The sequence below is a fragment of the Coregonus clupeaformis genome, chromosome 30 (genome assembly GCF_020615455.1).
Source record: "Coregonus clupeaformis isolate EN_2021a chromosome 30, ASM2061545v1, whole genome shotgun sequence".
In the NCBI taxonomy this organism is placed as follows: Eukaryota; Metazoa; Chordata; class Actinopteri; order Salmoniformes; family Salmonidae; genus Coregonus; species Coregonus clupeaformis.
Genome location: NC_059221.1, coordinates 44,503,945 through 44,523,394, shown reverse-complemented (window position 1 = coordinate 44,523,394; position 19,450 = coordinate 44,503,945). Strand labels below are relative to the sequence as shown.

The following is a 19,450-nucleotide window of genomic DNA, read 5'->3' as shown; positions in this document are numbered from 1 at the left end:
CGTGCTGCTGCTCCAGTTTCAACTCTTCTGCCTTTCGGCTATGGAACCCTGACCTGTTCACCGGACGTGCTACCTTGTCCCAGACCTGCTGTTTTCAACTCTCTCTCTCTACTGCACCTGCTATTTCAACCTCTAAATGCCTGGCTATGAAAAGCCAAGTGACATTTACTCCTGATGTACTGACCTGTTGCAACCTCTACAACCACTGTGATTTTTAATTGACCCTGCTGGTCATTTATGAACGTTTGAACATCTTGGAGAAAAATCTGGTCTTAATGGCCATGTACTATTATAATCTCCACCCGGCACAGCCAGAAGGGGACTGGCCACCCTCAGAGCCTGGTTCCTATCTAGGTTTCTTCCTAAGTTTCTGCCTTTCTAGGGAGTTTTTCCTAGCCACCGTGCTTCTACATCTGCATTGCTTGCTGTTTGGGGCTTTAGGCTGGGTTTCTGTATAGCACTTTGTAACATCTGCTGATGTAAAAATGGCTTTATAAATACATTTGATTGATTGATAAGAGGAAATTACCGTGACTCAACAGTCCCGTGGAATTTTACTGAGGTCATGACTCATGACTGCCTGTGTGGCGGTAATACAGCCACCGCAACAGCCCTAGTTCTACATCATATCTAATGCCGGTTTCCATTTTCACTCGGCTTGGCTGCAGGGGAGGCAGAGAAGCCTTACAAAGGCCCTGTCGGCTGTAACGAATTCAGCTGCTGTAACAAACATGGGAGTGTAATAGGAGAGACAACCACTCTCTTCTTTCCTTTGTGCTAGAAGTGCCTCTGACTGAGATTCAACAGGTACTGAGGCTGCACTGACTGTCAGAATATTAATGTCACGCTTTTCAAACATGAACATTCAACTTCCTCCCCCAGCTGTATCTACTTGATATGCTGATTGCCAAAACATCTGAGAGACAAAAAAATATGCTTACTGAGGAGAACACTTATATAACGCAAAAAAAAAACAAGGACCTGCTTAAAATGATAATAACATCATACTGAACAGCATGCACCTTAACCTTTTACACTCATGGGAATTGGCCTATATGAATAGGGCTACATTGAAATGTTTCTTACAGAAGAAATATGAAAAGCAAATGCATAACCATGGTAGCAATTGAAAGGGAACAGTTTGAGATTATGGGAAAATTCTTAGACCAAAAGGTGAGTACACAACAGTTCACCTGACACAAGACTGAATCCAAACATTACACTGTTGATTTTATGTACATTTTACATTTACTGCACTTTCCGTCGCATTTTGTTGATAACGAAATCAGAAATTCTAAATTCAGAGAAACTGATCGTAATTTTGGTACGCATAGAAATTAGTCATGAGTGCACTCAGGTGCGTGTTCTGCTGCAAATGTTCTTCACAATAAACAAACATAGGCTCATTCTGTTCAGAACAACCCAGGGTATGACGCCATGTCATCTTGTAACTGAACATCAAACATAGTGATCATAAACATTGACACTGTATATGACATTAGTTTTTTTATTTGGAAATGTGAAGTGCACATTTGAACTGTATGACATCAAAGCAGTATTTATTATAATCCTCAACGTCTCATCTTTCAAAATACATAGAGTCATCTTCATTTATAGCATTTCCCTCACTCAGACAACAAAAAGTTGCCCAATTACTGGGAGGGATGGGGGCAAACTTCTTGTCGCGTGCTCAAATTAAGAACAGCTGTCAGTCAGAACCGATACAGAGCTGTGAAGTGCAGAGCCTGAGCTCTGTACAGGCACTACGTTCCAGTTTAGGCGCTTATTAGTGCCCAGATCTGCCATTTTCAACCCGTATATGGGTGTGAAGGGCTACTGAAAGATGAATGTGCTCTGATTAGTCCGAAAGACTAATTAACATTTCCAACCCAATAATTATCATGTCCAAGGACAATCTCCAGCTAATCCTCTTCCTCTTCAAGGAAAACGGGCCTGTGAGCCTACACCAGACCTGGGTTCAAATACTATTTAAAATAATTTCAGAGACGTTATCTATGCTTGTTTGAGCTTGTCTGGCTTAATGGACCAATATAATAGTACCAGAACTGCTATACCCGCCCATCTGGCACCTTAGGCAGGCTAGAGCAAACGCTCAAACCCAAGTCTCGCCCCAACACCACCCTGTAGAGACATTCACAATCTTTGAAAGTGTATCCTTCCTTCCTCCCTTCTTTGACATAACCACTGACTAGAAAGGACTGGACAGGTGAAATCTGTGGTGAAGCCCTTGCGTTCACCTGTAAAATCATGTTTAATCCGTGATTACTTCAAAGAAGGGAGGAAGGAAGAATGCAGAGACTCACACAGCCCATCAAACACATTCTTCAGGCTCTGATATTCAGTCTGATATTAAAGGGGTAGGATGAAGTAACCCCTATACAGATGTAAGATCTTAATTTGAGCCAGTTTGCTACAGCAGGAAAATAATCCTGCAGCAACAGGAAATTTGAATTATTATATGGATTATAACTAATGGACATTTTTGTAGGGGTTGATACATTTTTCTTTGGGGAAAATCAAGTCTGAAATGTGAAAGTGGAAATTATAAACTTTAGAAGCCTTTTTAAAATTCAAATACACTGCAAGGAAAATTCTCAGCAACAAAATTAACATCCTACATCTGGATGCTGATCTGTGGTCAGCTTTTAATTGTCCCACCTAATGGTTAAGGTTGGGCTTGTGGAAGAGTAAGCTGATCCTAGATCTGTCCATGTGGGTAACTAACTGTCACCCAGAGCATTATAGTAAAGCCAGGGTCATTTTCAGCCCAAGGCTCAGAGTCCTGTAGCCTCCAAGCAGTACAGGCGAGGAACACTGGTATGTACTGAGGAAATAAACCTGTGAACTTTATCTGAACTTTATCTAACCACAGGGTAACTGTTGCTTATCCAAAACACCAGTCATCTGTCCATTTTATTGGAGTATGAACCTTTATTTTGACTAAGAACCCATTTTTCATTTGATCTGTCGAAAACACTCATTTGACCCCTCTCCTCTGCACCATATTGGAGTACAACCGTATTTGTTCTACAGCTGAATACTGACATGCTGATTGCTAGCGATGCTTTTACTACTCTGTTGAATCTCTTGACTGTGTTTAGCAGATGCTTTCATCCTTCCGTAGCTTGATAACTCACTCTGGAAGAGAGCATCTGCTAAATAAATGAAATGTAAATATGGGGTGGGTTACTACTCTCACACATTTAGTAGTGGGTCCATTCTATAGGCCTAAGCCTCTTATGGCCCTGGAAAAACATGTCTGTGTCCCAAATGGCACCCTATCCCCTATATAGTGCACTACTTTTTACACAGGCCCTAGAGCTCTGGTCAAAAGTAGTGCCCTGTGTACGGAATAGGGTGCCATTTGGGACGCAATGATGGTCTAATTAGAATGCTGTCAGGCTCAGAGCTGATCCTATTGTCCAGCTAACACCCTGCTATCACTTTATAGTAAACACACCCAGAGGGAGGGTGTGTGTGTGTGTGTGTGTGTGTGTGTGTGTGTGTGTGTGTGTGTGTGTGTGTGTGTGTGTGTGTGTGTGTGTGTGTGTGTGTGTGTGTGTGTGTGTGTGTGTGTATGAAGCAAAGTCAAACGTTTCTACAAAACATTTCATAACAACAACCAAGATTGTGAACTATTGGTGTCAACACGCCCACTAAAATACTTATATGAGAACAATGTTTGATTAACTGTCTATGCATGATTATATTCCTCCGCTCACTGTGTTGTGACATCATGAGGCATGGATAGTGTAACAATAATATATAGCTTAGGTCTTATACAACCTAAAAACAGTAACTGCCAGAATAAAGGAAACACCAACATAAAGTGTCTTAATAGGGCGTTGGGCCACCACGAGCCGACAGAACAGATTCAATGCGCCATCGCATAGATTCTACTTTGTGTCTGGAACTCTATTGGAGGGATGTGACATCATTCTTCCATGAGAAATTCCATAATTTGGTGTTTTGTTGATGGTGGTGGAAAACGCTGTCTCAGGCACTGCTCCAGATTCTCCCATTAGTGTTCAATTGGGTTGAGATCTGGTGACTGAGACACACACAACCTTTAAACCCCCTATGCTACTTTGACTCCCCTCTTACAAAGTCACTGAGATCTCTTCTTCTAACCATGGTAGACAAAATAATGGGCAACTGGGCATTTTCTTTACATGACCCTGATGGGATGTTTTAATTGCTTAATTAACTCAGGAACCACACCTGTGTCGAAGCACCTGCTTTCAATACACTTTTTATCCCTAATTTGTTTCCTTTATTTTGGCAGTTACCTGCATCTCTACCATAGCCTACTTATGCCACTGCCAGCATTAATTTCTGATGTTTTTGGGTTGTTAATCTCTTGTGGACAGACACACATAGTATTTTAGCGTCTTTCAACAGACTGTGGGATGCGACGACTAACAAGGAACATTGTTCCGCTGGATTTTCATCACTGATCATTTGGACAAATCACGATTTCGCAGGTGTTCGCATCTTTCGAATTTCGTAAGGGAAGGGGACATTTGGCCCATAGACTTTACAGAAACTTCCAGAGAGAGGTGGGTGGCGCTAAGGCCCTGCTTCCGCTGCTCATTCTAGTATCTTTTCTAATATGTCTCCCCCCAGAACTAAATCGTGTAGCTGGCGCAAGGTTTTAGTTCTGCGTTGGCCAGATTAGTGGGTTGGAGATTCAATCTTTTTTTCTGATTGAAAAACACAGCCATACTGCTGTATATCCAGAGCTGTAAAACTCAGTGCCAAGCTCTTCCTAATCCATCCCCAAAGAGCAATAGCTGGCTTTCTAGCAGGTAAACGTTCAATCCCTCAAAACTGCATTATCTGCGCAGCTGAAGTCCATTACAGATTATTATCATAATTATTATAATAATTTGTGGGCCCCAGACAAATTGCTTTTCGAGGGCAGCTCAAGGTTTCTGCATTAGTTTATCCCTCAATCATACCATGAGTACTTTTATTGTAAATAAAAATGCCCCTCATTAGATATTGCTCCTCTCACTTTCAGAACCATGGACAGCGGCATTTGCAACATTCTTATCCAAGTGAATTAAAAATAACCCTAAATTATTTGTCAAGACCGGTACCCCCGAGTGCCAGACCAAATCCAGACCACTTGAGACCCAGACCCAGACCAAGACCCAACCTCTTGAGTTGAAACCCAAAGTATAAAGACCATAACGAGACTAAGACATGTTTGTGAAAAAGCAAGACCCAGACCAACCCTCTTAAAACAGCAGAAAAAGAAGGTATTTCCATAAGGAATTTCCTCTCCACTCCTTATCAGTTGTGTCCCAGCTTTGCTTTCTAATCTAAAGACGTGTGCTTTAGTAAGTATTGGTGGCTGCTGCTTGTTGAAGCCTTTATATTAGAAACACACACAGCCAACCTGGCTCCTGTTCAGCAGGCACGAAATGGAAGAAAGCACTCTGAAACAGGAAGCTATACAATCTAAACTTAGTTTTTTGGGAAAAACGTTTTGCTACAGTGTGCCCTACTGAACATGACCCTGACTAAATGCTTTAGCATCCCCACATCCAAAAAGCAACCAAATTATCCCCACAACCAGCAACAGTCAATCTAATCTCGGTAACCCAGAACTAAAATCTTGCGTAATTGCGTCAGATGCTGAGAGAAAGGCCTTTTTTCAATTGGATTTGCTCAACTTCTGCGTCCTCTCTCCTCCGTCCTCTCTGGCCTCCTTTTGAAAAAGGTCAAAGGTAATCGAGGACAGGCGGCGAGGAGAGGGAAAGTGGATGAAAATGCGCTTGTATTAAATGAGACTCTCCTTCTCCAATCGCTCGTCATCAGGCAAATTACGTTTACAGGGTGGAATCCCAAAATAAATGTATAAATTGATAAAAACAAATTGAGCTAGTTGAGCAAGACATTTGATAGATAAAAGGATAAGTAGCATATCGTTTTTAAAATGTTTGCATGCTTTTCTACTTCAAGAAAACACTAGCTGATTCAAAGGGGGTGTTGCAGATTTCAAAACTCTCCTGCGAAGGACTCAGGTAGGATACACTTGTGCTTCCTCGCCAAAAGGAGGCTATCGAGGATGGGAGGACTGTCTTCCGTTTGTCTACACTCTCTTCGACCACTTATCGAGGAGGAGAGAGGACGGAACTGAAACTCTCAGCCAAAGGCCCCCCCCCCCCCATCCTTAAAAAACATTGAACATCTTATAGTCAAATCGTAGTGTAAAAGCAGGTGAGCTGGTTCTACTATTTTTGGCCATTTTCTGGTGTTTTATAGTGGAAAACTGTGTGTCAACCCTGTTATCCCCTTGTTACCCATAGATAGACCCATAGATTACATAGCATAGATAGCAATGTTTTAAAAGTTCAAATATTGTTGTTAAGCATAACATTTTCCCTCCCTGTTGCTCACAACAAGCTTCCATTCACCCTGTCACAAGGGGAGTTATGGCTGATTTAATGTCAACCTTGTTACGTTCAACCCTATCACTTATATAGTCACTTGTATAGTCATTTTCTTCCTTTAACCTCTTGAGATGGGAACACATGTTTTTTATTAAGTTGAACATGTGCTCTTTATGACAGAATGTTAAAATTAGGTTAAATAAATAGTTCTTTTTTACCAAATTACACTGCCCAAAAGGCACTCTATTCCTGAAACAAGCCAAATCGTGAGCAGATATTTATTTTATTTTCAGGAACTGGTGTGTAGGGCTTTTCTGATGTGACAGTGTGTTGTTTTGCCAGAGGTGTTTGATGACTAAACAGAACAGAATACAGCCAAGGAAGCAGTTTAGGCTATTTTGCTGAGTCAAAGTGTGAAGGAGACATACCTTTATGTGAAAGACACTGGATGGACTCTATTACTAAATAATTCATGCAAAGATTGTGTCATGTTCTACTGTGACACGAGCTGAACTAATATTTAGCAATTAAGTATTGTATACAAATGCTAAAAAAAACGGCCATAGATGCTTTTTTGTGATAGAAGACAGCTTGAATATAAACCTCTATTGGTTGAGTAGCATTGCAATCATTCTGAAAGAACTCTACAAAGTCAGACTTGCATAACATTCCTTTCATAAAAGCGGCAAATTATCAATCTCATTCCAGCTAATTATTGCCCTAATACATCGAGGAAATTACAGGCCAGGCAGGAAGCCATTTTGTGCCTTTGCTGCCATGGTGATGGACAAAAAAGGAACGTGTTTCCAAAACAATTGTTTTGCCGGCTCCATCTCATTCCCTTTTCTTTTTAAAAGAGCAATAAAATCCAACTCAAGCTTTGGACTCGATAAACACAAGTGAGACGTCTAAGAGTGAGTGGGTGATGGGAAGGCGGGTGGGGGAGTTAGCAACGGCCCTCCACAAAGCGTCAAGGGATAAGAGAGAGAGAGAGAGAGAGAGAGAGAGAGAGAGAGAGCGAGAGAGAGAGAATCCTACACAAAGAGCTAGCTAAGCCTCTGACTGATGGCTGATGGGTGAGCTACAGGCTGCGTCTCAAATGACACCCTATTCTCTTTATAGTGCACTACTTTTGACCAGGGCGCATAGGGCTCTGGTCAAAAGTAGCTCACTATATAGGGAATAGGGTGCCATTTGGGGTGCACAACAGTAACAGGCTGCCTGGCTGGCTGGCAGAGATGAATTTTTGTGCCCACTCATCGCTGAGTCGAGTCCAGCAGCTCTCAATGCGCTCTTATGCCACCTGAGCGATGTCAGATGTGAGCATTTGGCCTGGCAGCACAGGCAAGAGGATGTGTGTGTGTGCACTTGTACACTGAGTGTACAAAACATTAAGAACACCTGCTCTTTCAATGACATAGACTGACCAGGTGAATCCAGGTGAAAGCTATGATCCATTATTGATGCCACTTGTTAAATCCACTCCAATCAGTGTAGATGAAGGGGAAGAGACAGGTTAAATAAGGATTTTTAAGCCTTGAGACAATTGAGACATGGATTGTGTATAGTGTGCATTCAGAGGGTAAATGGGCAAGACAAAATATTTAAGTGCCTTTGAACGGGGTATGGTAGTAGGTGCCAGGCGCAGCGTTTTGTGTCAAGAACTGCAACGCTGCTGGGTTTTTTACACTCAACAATTTCCCATGTCATCAAGAATGGTCCACCACCCAAAGGACATCCAGCCAAATTGACACAACTGTGGGAAGCATTGGAGTCAACAAGGGCCAGCATCCCTGTGGAACGCTTTCGACACCTTGTAGAGTCTATGCCCCGACAAATTGAGGCTGTTCTGAGGGCAAAAGGGGGGTGCAACTCAATTACATTTTAGTCATTTAGCAGACAATCTTATCCAGAGCGACTTACAGTTAGTGAGTGCATACATTTTCATACTGGCCCCCTGTGGGAAACAAACCCACAACCCTGGCGTTGCAAGCGCCATGCTCTACCAACTGAGCTACAGGGGACTAGGATTAGGAAGGTGTTCCTAATATTTGGTATACTCAGTGTATATACATTTGTGTGTATGTATACATTTGTGTGTTCATGCGTATGTGTGTGTGTGTGTGTGTGAACCTCAGTGGCAAAATTAGACCATGCCCCATATACTGTATGTAACGTTCTCTGACTCCATGGGGCATGATTCTCCTATAACCCTGCATGCAATGTTGAGTGGGTGAGAAACATTGCTTGCGGCCATTCCAGAGAAGGATTTACATAACGCTGAATAAATGGTACAGATAACATAGAGGACAATGAGAATATGGGCCTAATAAATACAATACTCAGAAAACCAGGATAAGATCAAAACATTGCCATTGCTCACTAAATGTTTGGCAGCATCCCTAGCAAACCAAAAACATTCCCTGGACATTAGGTAAAATTCCCATTAAAATTCCCTATATCAGTGTGTGTGTGGGTAGCCTTTCAAATACTTAATATTCCAGTCACACATTATATCATAACACTAGCAGCATTGATGAATGGCATGCCCTTGATATGACTAGCCAGAGGACCGGAGGGGTCCATCATTGCCCATAGGGGGTTGTTGGGAGATGAATGGGGGTGAAGAATGAGGGGGTGGACCCATACAGTCATTGTGTGGACCCCCTACTAAATATCACACTACCATAAGTGTGGCTACCTCTTAGCGGTGGTATAGAGCAGGATAATTAAGAGTACTTGATAATTCTTGCCTGTTCTCTGTTTAATCAATTAGACTCCTGATCCATCACCCTGTCATATAACTAACTGGCTCAGGAGAATCTATAGGGGGGACACAGCTCAGGGAGACTACTATCAGGGGAATCACATACTAGGAAGCAAAGCAATGACGGACTGCAAGTGTAAACAAAGGAGTGTACTTTTTTCCCCCCTAGCACTCACACACTTGAGTCAACTAATTGGTCAGCCAAGGCAAGGCAAGTTAACCCCCAACAACAACTGTTCCCTGGGCGCCGATGACGTGGACGTCGATTAAGGCAGCCCCCCCGCAACTCTCTGATTCGGAAGGGTTGGGTTAAATGTGGAAGACACATTTTGGTTGAATGCATTCAGTTGTGCAACTACTAGGTATCTCCTTTCCCCCAAATGACGCGGTCACCGTAATAACCATTCGAAAAAAAGAAAGAAAGAAAAACGTGCACATTTTCTCCTCTCCTCCGCTCCTGACTGCATGTGCTGCTGCTGCAGGGAGGGGGGCGTTGCCTAGGCAGCCGAAGACTTGTTTGCTACAACAATTTGCTTGTTTCAGCAAGGAGCAACAAAGTTTCATCACGTTGTAGAGTTCATGTTACAGCAGAAACGGCTGTCCCGTCTTCAGTCAGTTGTTCATAAAAAATAAAAATAAAATGGTTATGATGGTTCTTTTATTTTAATGACGGTCTTCATCCGTAACCGTTGGTTACACGGTTATACAGTAATTGTTCCAGCCCTAATTATTATATTCTTAAAGCTCCAATATGGATGACCCCACCAAATTCACATAGAAATGTGAGTTATAGATATGTCATTTGCGTTGAAAGCAAGTCTAAGAAGTGGTAGATCTGTTCTATGTGCGCTATTTCTATGCTTCCTGTTCTTAAGTTTCATTTTTACGTTTTTTTACTTTCAGTTTTGTACAACAGTTTCAAACAGCTGAAAATACAATATATTTGGTTATTGAAAAGATATTTCACAGCAATTTAGATGGTACAATGATTCACTATACTTGCTCTTTTGTCACATAAACTGAAATTAGGCAAACTATTAGAATTTTTGCAAACAGGAAATGGCTGAGCGATTTCTGCATAGTGCATCTTTAAATGGAATAAACACAGACCTTCTAGTGTTGCTAATCCAGATTAGATTAATATCTGTGAGAGGTCAATAACTCAAACACTGACAGTGTGAAGAGGCTGTGGGAAACACACACACATCTCACCTTAATCACCGCTCAACGAAAACACAGTGAGGCAATTGCGATCAACAGGCAGAATTGAACCAAAGTGTTATTGGTGAATTTTTTGAAATGCTGCTAACAGGAGATTACATGCACCTGCGTGCTAAAATCATCTTGATTTCAACCAAAAACCCACAATAATTAAGTAGCAGATGAGCTGATCTCCTGTTGTTGCCGTGTTAAGAAAGTTTGATACTAGACAGTTTGAATTAGGTTCTCTACTCCTGCCCCCAATGAAATATCGACCTTTTAGGGATATTGAAAAAAGGTTGGTAAAAAGGTTGGCAATTAATCTAAAATACTTATTGTAAAAAAAATAGGATTATATTTCATACAAACATTTCATCTTCAATGTCAACATAATTAGAACATATAATTTACTTGATTAGACTACAATTTCATTTGATTATATAACTCAATCATGATTGGCTTGATTTAGTTACACATTTTAGATGTGGACAGTTCAGGGATATTTAATTTTCCCCTCTTGATAATAAATAGCCATACTTTATTAGACAAGTTGTAATTAATGAATTACATAAATTACAAATAAAAAAGTAATGAGTACACCAATATGAGTTTTCCATTCATATAACCTGTTTGATATATTGCCACAGTATAATTGCTGTCTTAAACGAGAAATTAATTTTTTTCAGTTGTACGGTTAAATCACCCCTTAGTCTGCTTAATGACCAGGTTCTATTTTATAGATAACTTAAAAGATAATTCCCTGTAGAGGGCGAAAATGTAAAACTCAGCTTTTAGGGAGCAGGAAATGTTAGAAGCAAGCAATTGAGATCAGCTGTGCGGGTGATTCCAATATTGTTAACAATGATCTTTCTTGTCAGAGTGCACTTACCATACATTTAGATCATTAAAGACACTTAGTGGGATAGCTCAGAGAGAATACTACTGTTGAGAGGCTGCCAAGCTTCTGAATCTGAGACATATAAAAGCAGTTAGCACATCTTGCCCCTCCTTAAAGATCTTGGTTCTGGAACTGAACGTATGGCTATGTGGCAAATGACACCCCATTCCCTATGTAGTGCACTTCTTTTGATGAGGGCCCATAGGGCTCTGGTCAAAAGTGATGCACTACATAGGGAATATGGTGGCATTTGGGATGCAAACTATGAAACACTGACCCAGTGGCACAGGTGTGGCATACTCAGAGTTAATAGCTATCATATAGGGCACAAATGGGACCCAGCTACAAATGTTGGATCTTAATTTGACCAGTATTGTAGCAGCAAAATAATTATTCTGGTTTTAGAAGCCTATTCAGAATGTATATTCAGTCTAAGTTCCAATAATAACAATTATATTACTATAAGTATATACTAAAGTATTATCAAGGCTCTCTATAACTACAGTACCAGACCTAGAATGAAGCCATTTCAGCCATGCACATCCTTGCTTTCACTGTGATTGTTGCATTTGAGGGACATTCAAAGCGCCCTGGCCTACTCAAATACATCTCAAAGACAGATCTATTCATGTAGCCTTGTCATGTAATGTAGACCTACAAATATGCTGCTGTGTTGACATAACATTCTTTATTTAGAATGAAAGGAAGGACAGCATGTCAGGAAGCCTCTACACTGCATTTTGATGCACAGTGAGTTACTTCGGTTTGTGATTCACAGACCATTCGGCTTTTCTTTTGGTTATAATACTCCGCTACCGCCTAGGCCTATAAATCGGCAGATGCGCTGTTTTTAGACGGTTGGATAAATCGCATCGAAATTTGGGTCACCCAATTCTTCTCGTCCAAATTACGCGCAAAACAGCGCCATATCTTGACACTTCATTGACCATGCTGTGGACCAGCATCTTCGACATAGTGCTCGTTGCTAATAAGGGTGGTGAATATGCCTATTTTTGTGCTTTTCAAAATCGGTATATTTCACATAACCTAAACTGCATCGTCATCGTTTTATCCCTCTTAAAATCTACCTGTTATGTTAAATAGGCTATCGTTCACATTTCCATACAGAGCTGCTTCATCCCAGTCTGTGCTTTTCATTTAGGCCTTTAGCTCTTAAAACCAGGGTGTAGTGTTAACAAACTGGCAGATACCCAAATGTGTTAATCCTTCCTTTCCTATGCAATCGGATTCGGGATTCCTCCACTGTCTCTACACGCAGGGCCAGAGTAGCGATTGCTTTTTCATATCTAGACTACTACAATAACCTACAAAATATTATTCTGATGTATTTCATTTTGACGGTACAAATAGAGAACACAAGGCATCTTCACTGACACGCAATCCGCCACAGTGCAGAATAGACTAGCCTACCATTTCTGTCTAGTAGGCTAATCCCTTTTTTAGGAAGGAACCATGCACTTCCACGAGGTATAGAACATTGGAAATATGACATGACACAAATAGGCTGTCGAGGTAAAATAAATCTTCCACTGACACCTACCTTCAGTGATGCTGGGGAGAGCGCGCGGCACGAAGGGTAGAGAACGGGGAGTGAGAAATCTCGTAGTGTCATTCGAGTGTGCGTGAGGCTGTGGGCGAGTGAGTGGGAGGGGCATCAATGTGAGAGAATCGCCTCGGTGGATGAGATAAGAGAACGGGATGATAGAGATCTGGATGGTACAGTATAACAGTGACACAACCGGGCCGGTGTTCGGCCGCTGGCCAGGGACATCTCAATGCCCGAGCAGACATTTAACACTTTTCACTGGCAGAGAGAGGAATGTGGCCATTGACTAGCCAGTATTTTCAGAAATAAATTATTATCTGTTTGGTATCCAGGCCTCGATCAGAGCATATAATTAAATGTATATTATGCAGTGGCGATATTAGCACGTAAATCTTGGTGGGGCAAAGTACACAAAACAAAACAACACAACACTAAACAATACATTAATTGCACTATAACAGCGACAAACGGTGCCCACAAACTGTTAGGGCCTACATAAAGCTGTCCCAACAGCAGAGTCCCAACAGCAGTCCCAACACCTTACCACTGCTACACCTGGCTATCAGCTGAGCCTTGTCTTGCAGCAAAACATTTCATTCAGCCTAATTTACTGCCTTAAAAAAAAACATAGCTGATGTGGCTGTCTTGCTTAAACAAATGTGGTTTCTACTGACAATTGAGATGTACAAACTATTTTAAGCTTGGAAAAGAGAACCTTAAACCGAGATTTGGGACCACACACCACCTCCACTGAATAGCAGGCTAGTGATTGCTTTTCAATGCTTTCAGTTAGCCACTGACTCCTTCCAAACCACTCATTGTTGAATTTGCGATTTCCAACTTGTTGTGTAATGTTTATGTCCAATGGCCGATGTGCACCGATATGTGTTATCTAGAATTTATCTTCATTATTTATCTTCATAGGACAAGGATTAAAAAGGATTTGCCATTAAGATTGTCGACTTGATTCATGATGATGATTGCTAGCTAAGATTTTGAAAGTATGATGTTGACATGATCAGTCCAATCAAAGCTACTGTAGCTTTAACGGGATTTGAGGTCATTTTATCTGTGGCCAATTACCTTGAGCCTTCTTGGATGGGCACTTCTAATGTAACTCTATGGCAGCACCCAAGGGGCTTGCATTTTCGAGCTCTACCCTTAGATTTGGCAGTGATGTAGTGTCCCCATGAGTGACAGAACACTGAGCTAGGCTGAAACACCTGCATTTTAGAGCTGCCTTACTCAAGAAACCAAAAAAGAGACCATGTTTGTATGGAGGCTTCATTAACAATGATTTTTATCTTTTTTTTTATACATTGTTTGCAAACTGATATGTGACACCTATTAATGGCAAAATAACATGCAAAAAAAATGTGGGGGTATTCTTTGCTAAAAATGTGGTGCTCAAAACAGGTGGATCTCAGCCCCACCTGCCCTGAATGACGGGTCACCACTGATATGATGATATATCTCTACGCCCCAGTGTGCCCAGGCCTATTCTTCGTTAACACATAACTAAAATCTTGTGTAATTTGGTCAGAATCTGGCTATGAGGGATTAGCCCAGGCCAGGCCCTGGCACATTTTTTGTGCACACTTATGTTAAGGTGTCCCTTCCATGTACTAAACATTACGTTCTTGTCTTGTCTTGGACATAACAGTCTGGAAGTCATTAGTGGCTCTCATTCTATAACACACTGAAACAAACACAGGTACAAGATCTAAAGGGGAGCTGTGTCATTACCAGCCGTGACCGGGAGTCCCATAGGGCGGCTAACAATTGGCCCAGCGTCGTCCTGGTTAGGGGCTCATCACGCTCTAGTGACTCCTTGTGGCGGGCCAGGCGCCTGCAGGCTGACTTCGGTCGTCAGTTGAACAGTGTTTCCGCCAACACATTGGTGCAGCTGGCTTCCGGGTTAAGCGAGCGGGTGTTAAGAAGCGCGGTCTGGCGCGTCATGTTTCGTAGGACGCATGACTCGACCTTCGCCTCTCCCGAGCATGTTGGGGAGTTGCAGCGATGAGACAAGATCGTAATCACGAAATTGGGGAGGAAAAGGGGGTAAAAATTACAAAAATAATAATAATAATTTCAAAAATAAGATCTAAAGGGGAGTCAATAAAATGTTCAATTATGGGTTAGTGAACCACCATCGGGAACCATTCGTAATCTGCCTTAAAGGTGCTTTTAAAGATGCCAATTCCAAGTAGCAAAAATACTGAGAAACAGAGACACCTCATTTCAGATCCAGTCAAAGGTTCTGAACCACTGTATTCATAGCTGTGCTTTAGTTTTCCTCCATCAGCCCCAATGTATGTGTGCTACCGTATGTACTGAAGAACGGTTCTGCTCAGTTGTGCTGTTGCCAGCCAATTCCCTTTCTGATGGGGATTTAGCATTGGTACACAGGCTCAGTAATCAAGGTTTTGTGTGTGTGTGTGTGTCTGTGTGTGTCTGTGTGTGGGTGGGTGGGTGCGTACAAGTGTGCAAATGTGTGTGTTTGTGCGTATTGGCGTGTGTTTGTCAGTCTTGGATCAATACAGCCAATGAAATGTTGGGCTGGATGGAGAGGAGAGGAGAGGAGAGGAGAGGAGAGGAGAGGAGAGGAGAGGAGAGGAGAGGAGAGGAGAGGAGAGGAGAGGAGAGGAGAGGAGAGGAGAGGAGAGGAGAGGAGAGGAGAGGAGAGGAGAGGAGGTGTGAGACAGACATAGAAACCTCTCACTAACCAGCTCTCCAACTCCTTGTCAGATTAACAATCTTTGGATGTGTCCCAAATTGCACACTATTCCCTAGCTATGTAGTGCACTACTTTTGACCAGAGCAGAGCCCTATGGGCCCTGGTCTAAAGTAGTGCACTATATAAGGAATAGGGTGTAATTTGGGACACAACCCTTGTCATTACCCCTAAATGACTGGTATGCATCAGCTGCTGGAGTGGGTTCACACAACTACTGAAGGACCTGAAAACAAGATTGGTTATCAAATTTCAAAATATCTCCCAATCTGCCCTGAGCCCTGACCCTGTTTATATCCAAACATCGAATCTGCCTGTTGATGAATGCTCCCAGTCCCAGGTGGCTCTAGTCATTTCATTTCCCATCCTAGCAACATGGTGGCTTGATTACCATATTATTGATTATTGCAGCGACCATACCCACACCCCTCTGTTGAACTGGATGGGTGGGTCTAGGTGGGGGGGGGGAAGCTGCACTGTGATTGGCTCATATATAATCATCTAAATGATACACGTATTGTATCCTGCCATTGTGTTAGATAAAATACAAATAAATAATACACAATCTTCAATAAAAAGATAATGATCACCTCAATAACTTAATTGTCCAGACTCCTTTTCCTGGAGTGTTTGTAGAGCTATGGTCATCATAACATTGTTAGAGATGTAAGACTCTGTAGGACGTCTTTTAATAAATACAGTGGAAATGGCCTGTCGTGGGTAGAGTGATGCTGAATGGAGGGGATGGGCTGGACTAGTGGAAATGGCCTGTCGTGGGTAGAGTGATGCTGAAGGGAGGGGATGGGCTGGACTAGTGTGAAGGGACTTTCAGCTGTGACTCAAGCAGCAGCTGCTGGGTGGGACAGCCCAAACTGAAATAGATTCACGGTGGCACAACGTCCACACTATTACACTTGGCATAGAGGGGGAGAGAGAGAGAGAGCGAGAGTGGGAAAGAGAGAGAGCAAGTGGGAAAGAGAGAGAGCGAGTGGGAAAGAGAGAGAGCGAGAGTGGGAAAGAGAGAGAGCGAGTGGGAAAGAGAGAGTGAGAGAGTGGGAAAGAGAGAGAGCAACCAGATAAGCATAGGCAGGAGAGAGAGAGCTAGAGAGAGAAAGAGTATTTGTGTGTGTGTGCACGTGTGAGTGTGTGTAAGAGAGAGAGAGAGAGAGAGAGAGAGAGAGAGAGAGAGAGAGAGAGAGAGAGAGAGAGAGAGAGAGAGAGAGAGAGAGAGAGAGAGAGAGAGAGAGAGATAATACAATTAATTGGACCAATATGATATTTTAAGTGCCTTTGTCTCACAGTAGGAAAGGCAGTTTAGACATTGTACACTGTCTCTGTTTTGACTGGATTATGGCATGACTATTCTCTGATGTAAAAATAGTCTTAAATAATGGGTTCCGGGAAATAAAAGCAATCCTACAGAGGGACAATTTTAAATGATATTACTACTTGGGAATTACAATGAGTATCTCTCTATCGGTTGTTCCTGTACTTTATCATCAGACCACCCCAGCATCGATGTAAAGAATAGTAAGATATTACTATTACTGTAGCCTGTAACTTCATGCTAATTACAGTAAAAGTATGTTATATCCAATGTTATTAGTGAGCAGTAGGACCGAATCTTCTGCTATAACCCCATCTCTCTCCCTATTGAAATTCCTGCAGTGTACTAACAACACCCAGTGCTGGCTATAGACTACGGTACAACTGCATCACCTCCAATGAGTTATGGGCTAGTTCTAAACCTCAGACAGCTGTTAGAGCACAGATCAGCCTGCCTGCCTGCCACACCCTCTCCTCCAGACAGACATGCTGCTCCTCTCCTTTATGAATTATCTCAGCTATTCCACCCTTCTTCCTCCTCCTCCCTCCCCTCCTTACCATCCCTCAATCCCTCCAAACATACGCACGTCTGCACGCCCACACAGACAGACAGACAAACACACGTGGATACACACACACACGCACACGGCAGCTGGCCAAGGTCAGTTGGCTGTCCACAGTGTGTGTGTGTTTCTGAGATGCTGAAACATTAACACCATCTCTATAAACAGTAGAGTCAAATCAGAATAGTTTTCAACTGTTATTTTGTAATTGGATCCTATCAACTGTGATTCCATGGGGGGATTTACTGTCATCTGTCTGTTCCAAGTATACAGGTCAGAGAGTTAAGGGGGAGGGTGGTGTGATATTGTTTATTTTACAATCACAAGATAAATACGTTTAAAAATATGTGTGTTATCCAGAGCCATATACTGGAAATACAACTCTGGTGTTAACCATGAGTTAACCATGAGTTAACCATAAGTTAACTATTAGTTCATAATTAGTTAACCATTAATTAAACATTCGTTAATAATTAGTTAACCAGTAGTTAACTATTAGTTAACCATTTGTTTTGTAATCTGAAGTCCTTTCTTCTGTAGAGAGTGTCACTGACCGAAGTGGGTGTTACTCATGGAGATTCGTAAGTCACAGGATAGAATATGCCCATTGTTCAACTGTCCCAGGGTCTCATTTATGAAATGTTTTTAGTTTTATACAACATTTCTGTGTATAATATTTTCTTAAAATATGAGAAAATCCGGTTTATATAATGGATACACCGATGAATGAAGTGATGTTGTTCACAAATAAGCATTTATAAATCACACAATTTCATTCAATATTTTCACACAATTTCATTCACATCGTTGCTATGGACAGTTTTATAAATGCGTCTCCAGGACCCTTATGCTGCTGTTTCTGAGTTCAGATCCTATTGACTGTTTGTATGGTCTTGTCCCTCTCTAAGGACATCTCTACTCCTGTTTCCATCATATGAATTCTCTACTGACTGGGCCCAGCCCCTCTGATTGACGTCAGGACCTGGGTAGGATTTTTGTGTGTGTGTGTGTGTGTGTGTACGTGCATGTGTGTGTGTATTCGTGTGTGTGTGCCTGCCTGCATGTGTGTATGCATACTTTAGTGTGTGTGTGTGTTTGTGTGTGTGTATGGTGCAGGGCAACAGATCAAAGGGACCGGACCAGAGGAGACCCTCCCTGCACGTGTCGACTGCAGGGGAGCAGAGGAGACCCTCCCTGCACGTGTCGACTGCAGGGGACCAGAGGAGACCCTCCCTGCACGTGTCGACTGCAGGGGACCAGAGGAGACCCTCCCTGCACGTGTCGACTACAGGGGAGCAGAGGAGACCCTCCCTGCACGTGTCGACTACAGGGGACCAGAGGAGACCCTCCCTGCACGTGTCGACTGCAGGGGACCAGAGGAGACCCTCCCTGCACGTGTCGACTGCAGGGGACCAGAGGAGACCCTCCCTGCACGTGTCGACTACAGGGGAGCAGAGGAGACCCTCCCTGCATGTGTCGACTAAGGGGGAGCAGAGGAGACCCTCCCTGCACGTGTCGACTGCAGGGGACCAGAGGAGACCCTCCCTGCACGTGTCGACTGCAGGGGAGCAGAGGAGACCCTCCCTGCACGTGTCGACTGCAGGGGACCAGAGGAAACCCTCCCTGCACGTGTCGACTGCAGGGGACCAGAGGAGACCCTCCCTGCACGTGTCGACTGCAGGGGACCAGAGGAGACCCTCCCTGCACGTGTCGACTGCAGGGGACCAGAGGAGACCCTCCCTGCACGTGTCGACTGCAGGGGAGCAGAGGAGACCCTCCCTGCACGTGTCGACTGCAGGGGAGCAGAGGAGACCCTCCCTGCACGTGTCGACTGCAGGGGAGCAGAGGAGCAGATCAATAACCTGGCTCTGAATTATTAATCAGACTTTATAATGCTGAAAAGACTGATGATGTCTTTATGAGGACTGGGATTTTACCAGAGTTATAAGTTAATGACACTACGGCACTTAACA

General features: G+C 42.8%; 1 protein-coding gene across 2 annotated transcripts in view; it reads right to left on the bottom strand.

Moving 5' to 3' along the window:
- Positions 1-19,450, bottom strand: part of map1aa (microtubule-associated protein 1Aa) — a 53,774-nt gene that overhangs the window by 16,256 nt on the left and 18,068 nt on the right. Inside the window, exon 1 of one of the 2 annotated variants that reach the window (XM_045209604.1) lies at positions 12,849-12,929. The exons of the other annotated variant lie outside the window; for it this stretch is intronic. The gene's annotated coding sequence lies outside the window, so the exon portion shown is untranslated. Of the gene's footprint in view, positions 1-12,848; positions 12,930-19,450 lie in introns of those variants that run through there. 2 annotated transcript variants of the gene reach the window in all.